The following is a 6,844-nucleotide window of genomic DNA, read 5'->3' on the forward strand; positions in this document are numbered from 1 at the left end:
AGAAAAATAAGGTAGATCCCTACTAAACTGGTAGGAGAGGTGGCTTCAAAGACAGTCCCAAATTTTCACCCCTTGTGACAACCCTTAAAGAATTCCTTGCCACAGTCAGGCTGGACTATCTGGAAGCTAAGGAATGTGACTTGTCGAGAACCTTTGCTTGGTTGGGCACACCTTTAATCCCAGCCCTGAGAGGCAGAGGCAGGAAGAGCTCTGAGTTCAAGGCCAGCCTGGTCTATGTAGTGAGTTCAAGGACACTCAGAGCTACATAATTAGACCCTGTCTCAAAAAAACAAAAACAAGAACAAAAGGTCCTTTGGTCATCAATGATAGACGTTCACATTGAACGACTAGCAGGAAAAAGAAGGGTGTGGGAGGTGATTTCTCATGTTATGTAACAGATTAGAGCAGAGGCAGGAAATCGGGTGCCCCAGTGCCATCCTGACAATCGTTTGCTATTGGTGTCGGGTTCATTCCTCAAGCTTTCTTAAGCTGTTTTTATGGGGCCGTAGTTGCTAGATGCTCCACAACACCAATACAATTCACTATAATGTCCTGAACTAATGGGAAGGTTCTGGGCAGACAGTGTCAAGTACGGGAGGGGTTATGCTATGTGGCTAGTAGGGCTGAGAAAACAAATGATAAATTTCATTTAACTAATTCATGTATGTTTTTGAGACAGGGTCTTGCTATATAGCTCAGGCTGGCCTTGAACTCACTATGTATCTTGGGCTGGTTTCAAACTTAAGGTGCTTTTTTTCTGAGTGCTGGGATTTCAGGTATACACCATCACATGGATTTTAATTTTAATTCATTTAAACTGAGATGGATGAGGCTGAAGAGAAGGCTCAGTGGCTAAGAGTCCATACTGCTCTTCCACAGGACTTGAATTCAGTTTCCAGCACTCGTATGGGGTGTCTTATAACTGCTGGTAACTCCAGCTCTAATCTGAAGCCTTCTTCCGGCTTCCACAGCATCCACACACATGTGGCATACATACACATAGAAACACGGATATGAAAATAGAAATAAACCTATATTTAGGTAGCCACGTGTTGCTAGTGGTTAGCACCTGGGACAGCACAGCACTTATCCAGAGATAAGTGGGCTTTTTTTGTGGGCTTTTGTTACTTTTTTTCTTTGTCTTTTATGGGTTTTTGTTGTTGTTGTTGTTGGTTTGTTTGTTTTGATTTTTGTTTGCTTTTTTTTTTAAAAAAATAAGGGCAGAGAAAAAGAATTTAAAGTTGGGTGAGTAGGGAGGTAGGGAGGATCTGAGAGGAGTTGAGGGGGAAAAATAGTAAAAATGTATTAAAAATAAAATGACAAACATTTTAAAAGAAAATCTATTATTGCTCATTTTGCCTATGTGCCATAATTCTTACAACAGCCAAACCAGCTGTGAAAGGTTAATTTTTATCCTTCTACATCTAGAGATCTGGAAATAAAGATTTGGGTAACATGATTTGACTACCGGTGGTAATAAAACCATGAATAAAACCAAGAATCCAAAGTTTCTTCAAAGTCTTTGTTTTCTCCATTATAATGTACTACCTTTAGAGATTTTGAATATAGAATGTCAATATTAAACATGGATAATTATAATAACAATTGCCAAACACAAATAGATGGCTTGGCTTTCTTAAAATAGTTATCTGTGATGCCTTGCTACTTATTCTGTATTTCCCCCTTCTTTCTCATGTGTATGTAGTGTGTGCATTTGTGAGCCCCAGGATCATATTGGGAATCAATCCCTCTTCCATATTAGTCCTTTGAGACAGGGTTGCTTAGTTGAACCCAGAGCTCACCTATGTGGCTAGTCTTGCTAGCCAGCTTTCTCTGGGGGATTCCTTCTTGCCATCCAAAGCTGGAATTGCAGGTAAGCCACTATGCTCACCAGGCATTTATGTGAGGTCTGCAAGTTTGAACTCTGGTCTTCTTGATTTAGGGACAAAAGTTTTGACCTCTGACCCATCTGCTCAGCCCCTATTCTACAATTTAAAAATTCCTCTTTTGAACTGGACATGAAGAAGCATACCCATATCCCCAGTACTCCAGGGGTAGAATGAGGAGAATCAGGATTTTGAGGTCTTCTTCAGCTATACAGTGAACTTGATACTAGGTTGGACCTCTTGAGACCCTGTCTTACTCATTCTCCCATTCTTCTGATGTTGCTTTTAGAGTGCACAAAGTATTTTTAAAGTGTCTTCAATGATTGAAATTTATACTTTAAAAGTAAATTGATTTTATTTTGGCCAGGTGTAATAGGGTACACCTATAATGCTTGCACTTAGCATATGGAAGCAGGAGGGTCAGGAATTCAAAATCACCCTTGTATACACAGCAAGTTTGAGACTAGTTGGAACAACATGAGACTGTCTCAAACAAAAACAAGCAAACAAACAAAAGACTTTAAAAAGGGTCTGAAGGCAGCTGATGGAAACAGAGGTAGAACCACCCACAGCCAAGCATTAGGTGGAGCTTGAGGAAATCCTGAGAAAGAGTGAGAGAAAGGATTGTAGGAGCCAGAGGGGTCAAGGACACCACAAGAAAACCTACAGAATCAACTGACCTGGGCTCACAGGGGCTCACAGGGTCTGAACTGACAACGAGGGAGCCTGCATGGAATGATCTAGGCCCTCTGCACATATGTGACAGTTGTGTAACTTGGTCTTCTTGTGGGACTCCTCACAGTGCGAGCAGGGGCTGTCTCTGACTCTGTTATACCCTAGTCATGAGCCCTCCAGAGACCACCAGAAGTCCAAGTTCGTATGCAAAAGCAAAGAGTCTTTATTGTAAGCTTGAGCTTAGGCTCTCTGACCGTTCAGACACAGCATTTGGATCAGGGAGAGCATCAAGCTCAGCTGAGGCAGGGTTTTTAAGGAGTAAAGAATGGAGATAGGAAAATTCCAGATTCAGATGGGAGTTTAGCTCTGGATTGGGCAGGAGTGGACTAACACAAGTCTTGTCAAACAGGGATTGGTACTGGTGTTGCTGTAAGGAAATTGGCAATTTATATACAAGTGATGTAAGCTATCCCTTATGTTCTAGAGAATTTAGTACTTGTTTGTCTCAATTCTGATTGGTCTCCCGCAGTGTACAATTTATGTTAAATTAGGCCTCTTCATCTGCTGCCTGCTTTTGGGACCCTATTCCTCATACTGGGTTGCCTTGTCCAGCCTTCAACTTGGTATGCCATGTTTGGTTGATATCCATGGAAGGCCTGCCCTTTTCTGAATAGAAATGGAGGAAGAGTGGATGGGGGTAGAGGGGAGATGGTGGAAGGACTGGGAAGAGAGAAGGGAGGCTAAATTACAGTAAAAAGGTAAAAAAAAAAATCATTTAATTAAAAAGGGGTATCAGAAGTATAGTAAATAAGTCCCAGGCTAGATAAAAATAATTTTAACCAAAACTAGTTTTATTTTAAATACAGAGTTCCTATCTCAGTCAACCTTCTTTGGCTTTAAAGATCAGATATCCCTGCCAGGCATGGTGGTACACATCTTTAATCCCAGCACTCAGGAGGCAGAAGCAGGCAGATATCTGTGAGTTCAAGGCCAGCATAGTCCCTATTGTGAGTTCCAGGACAGCCAGGGCTATGTAGAGAGACCCTGCCTCAAAAAAAAAAAAATAATTTCAGATATCCCAGTGAAGTTCCCACTAGAGGACAGGAATGCTGCATGGATACAGACCAGGATCTGTCATTAGAGAACACAAATACTGCAGTCATTCTTACGGGTTGCCCACCTCCCAAGACAGGACCTCACTATGTAGGTCTGGGTGTCCTGGAACTCATTATGTAGACCAGTCTGGCCTCGAACTCATAGAGCTCAGCCTTCCGAGTGATGGGATTAAAGGTCTGTGCAATTACACTGGCTGCAGTAATTCTTGAAACTGGGTTTTGTAGGTAACTTTTATTCTTTCTGCTTGTCTCCTTCATTGTCCTCTATGTATCACTCACTCAAGTAAGAGTTTTTTATGTTACAAATAATAAAAATTATTATTATTATTATTATTATTATTATTATTATTACTATTATTATTATTATTTTCGAGACAGGGTTTCTCTGTGTAGCTTTGGAGCCCTGGACCTCACTCTGTAGACCAGGCTGCCCCTCAAACTCACAGAGATCCTCCTACCTCTGACTCTGCTGGGATTAAAGGTATGCACCACCACTGCCCAGCATAAAAATGAATACTATTTGTATTATTAATAAATTATTCTTTTTCCCCCTTCTACTTAGAAAGTTTAGCATTGGGATAGCCTTGAGAGCTAATTAGAGGTTCCACATCTCCCATCATCAGGGGGAGAGGTTGAGGATCAAGCAGTTGAAGGGATTACAATACTACCAAAATGTGACAAGTATTTTCTGGACAAGGATCTGGGCCTTTCGTTTCTTGTCTGTCTTAGATATATATTTGGAAATGTGGAGAGACACTGAGACTCCTGTGTTCTTTTTCAAAATCACCCACCAAGAAGAAAGATAAAAAGATTTCTGTATCCTTGATAAAATTAGAGTCTTTCGCAAAATGCACTGTAGCAGATGCTGTTGAGAAAAACTAGGTGTCATTTGTGGTGCCGTTAACACTGAAATGCTACTGCAAAATCCCGGTCTGCCCAGCAAGCAGAAAGACCCTTCTACGTCTTCTAGTTAGAAAGATTCCCTTTGAGACGGTGAGGGGGGAAGAAAATGAATAGATAGCACTATGGTCTGCTTTCAGGACACTGGCCAGAACATTGGCTAGCTAAGGGAAACCCTGCACAAGCTTGCGGAGGAGATCAAAGTGGGTATGACTCAGCTGCTTGGGGCTGGGTTCCTAACACTTTGTTCCTCTGGGAGACTAATTACCGTTACAGAGTTTCTTCTCAGTGTAGGCTCTGAGGACTTAACGTGACAGAGTTTTCTATATTGTTACAAGTATGGTTCAGCTAGTCACAAACAGGAGAGAAGTGACCAAATAGCAAACTCCTCCCTGGTATTCAACAAACAATTGGTTCTGTGTTGGGTGGACTGCTGCCAAGAACACAGAGACTTGGGGCTTTGTGCAGACATGATCAGGGATTCCCAGCCGTAGAAAGGGATTATCCAACTCTGCTGAGTGCTGCTCCGCAGTGGGAACTCCACACTCTGTTGCAAGCAACACTTGGTATTTTAAACTTCTGAAGATGGACTTTTCTAAATCAGCAGTTCCCTTGCTGAGCAACCAATCCAAGTCAGGTGAATATAAGCTTTGCAGAAGAGGTCAGAAAATGAGCCGGATCTCTGATGTGAATTCTCTGGATTAATGAGTATGGGTTCTTAGAAAACCTCTAACCTAGCTTTTAATGCAAAATAAAGAATTTTAAGTAAAGGTTTGGAGAGGACAAGGAAATATCTAACAACACCATTTCCAAATAGTGTGTGTGTGTGTGTGTGTGTGTGTGTGTGTGTGTGTGTATCTGTAACTTAATCTCTTTGTCCCCCAAAAGTGACTATGTTCTGTTCATGATCCAGCCGGGGGTAGGCAGGATGGATTCTTTCTTGCTCTTCAGCGCCATTTCTAACCAACCCCTTGCTTTTTCTTTTTTTTCTTTTTTCTTTCTTTTTTTTTTTTTGTTTTGTTTTGTTTTTTTTTTTTGTTTTGTTTTTTCGAGACAGGGTTTCTCTGTGTAGCTTTGCGCCTTTCCTGGAACTCACTTGGTAGCCCAGGCTGGCCTCGAACTCACAGAGATCCGCCTGGCTCTGCCTCCCGAGTGCTGGGATTAAAGGCGTGCGCCACCACCGCCCGGCTCCCCTTGCTTTTTCTTAATCTCATCTCTAACTTTAAATCTTGCATCATCTGACTATACCATTTACTGCTTTCCAACTTATATCCACCGACCAATCTGTAGATATTTTTCTGAAATGCCTCAAAGATTGGTGTTCCTGGCAATGGCCAACCTGTATTTTGTCATATTTTTCAGCGATTTCAGTCTTCTCCTGGATAATTTGTCCAATGTTCTCATTCTCCATTTCATTTCATTTAATGCATATGGTTGTTTTGCCTGCAGGCATATCTGTCCACTGTGTGTGCCTGGTGCACACAGAGGTGAGAAGACAGTGTCAGATAACCTGAAGATCCAGAGTTAGGGACCAGAGACTATGCCTTGGCTGCTCGAACAAGCTGGTCTTAGCCACATGTCCTTGATTAGCCAATTAAAAGAACCACATTAAAAATGAAAAGCAGAAAATGGCTGGGAGGCGGTGGTGCACACCTTTAATCCAAGTCTTCAGTAGGCAGAGGCTCTGTGAGTTTGAGGCCAGCCTGATCTACAAGAGCAAGTTTCTGGACAGCCAAGACTACACAGAGAAATCTTGTATCACACCCCCCCCCCAAAAAAAAAAGAAAGAAAGAAAGAAAAGAAAAGCTGAAAATTATTTATTCAATGTGATCACATTGGGAAGAGAGACAAAGAGGTCCATCTTCCAGGGGCCCAAACATGAGGAAAAGGGTTAAACAGAAGGTATAATTAAGCAATCCTGGTCAAGGTATGGTTATTGGCCCATCATTGTTTCAGGTCCTGTCTCCTGCAAGGTGGTTCTGACAAGTTACTGGCACTCTGTGAAAGCTCTTTCTGATTTCTGGGAATCAAGTTCTCTGATGGCTGGCACCAGACTTCAACCTTTTCCCTTCTCCAAACATGAGACTTTGGGGGAAAGCCCAATTCCCTGGGACTACTTTGTTCCAACAGTCCAGACTGCCATAGTTAAAGACACAAATGTCTCTTTAGAATATCCTCATCCTTTCCAGGTGTGACAATTAGAGCCTGTCTATACTCATTGACTGGTGCATCCTGGATTTGAATCTCCAGGCTAATAGCTCTGAGGTT

Source organism: Peromyscus leucopus, chromosome 7 (assembly GCF_004664715.2).
Source record: "Peromyscus leucopus breed LL Stock chromosome 7, UCI_PerLeu_2.1, whole genome shotgun sequence".
Classification (NCBI taxonomy): domain Eukaryota; kingdom Metazoa; phylum Chordata; class Mammalia; order Rodentia; family Cricetidae; genus Peromyscus; species Peromyscus leucopus.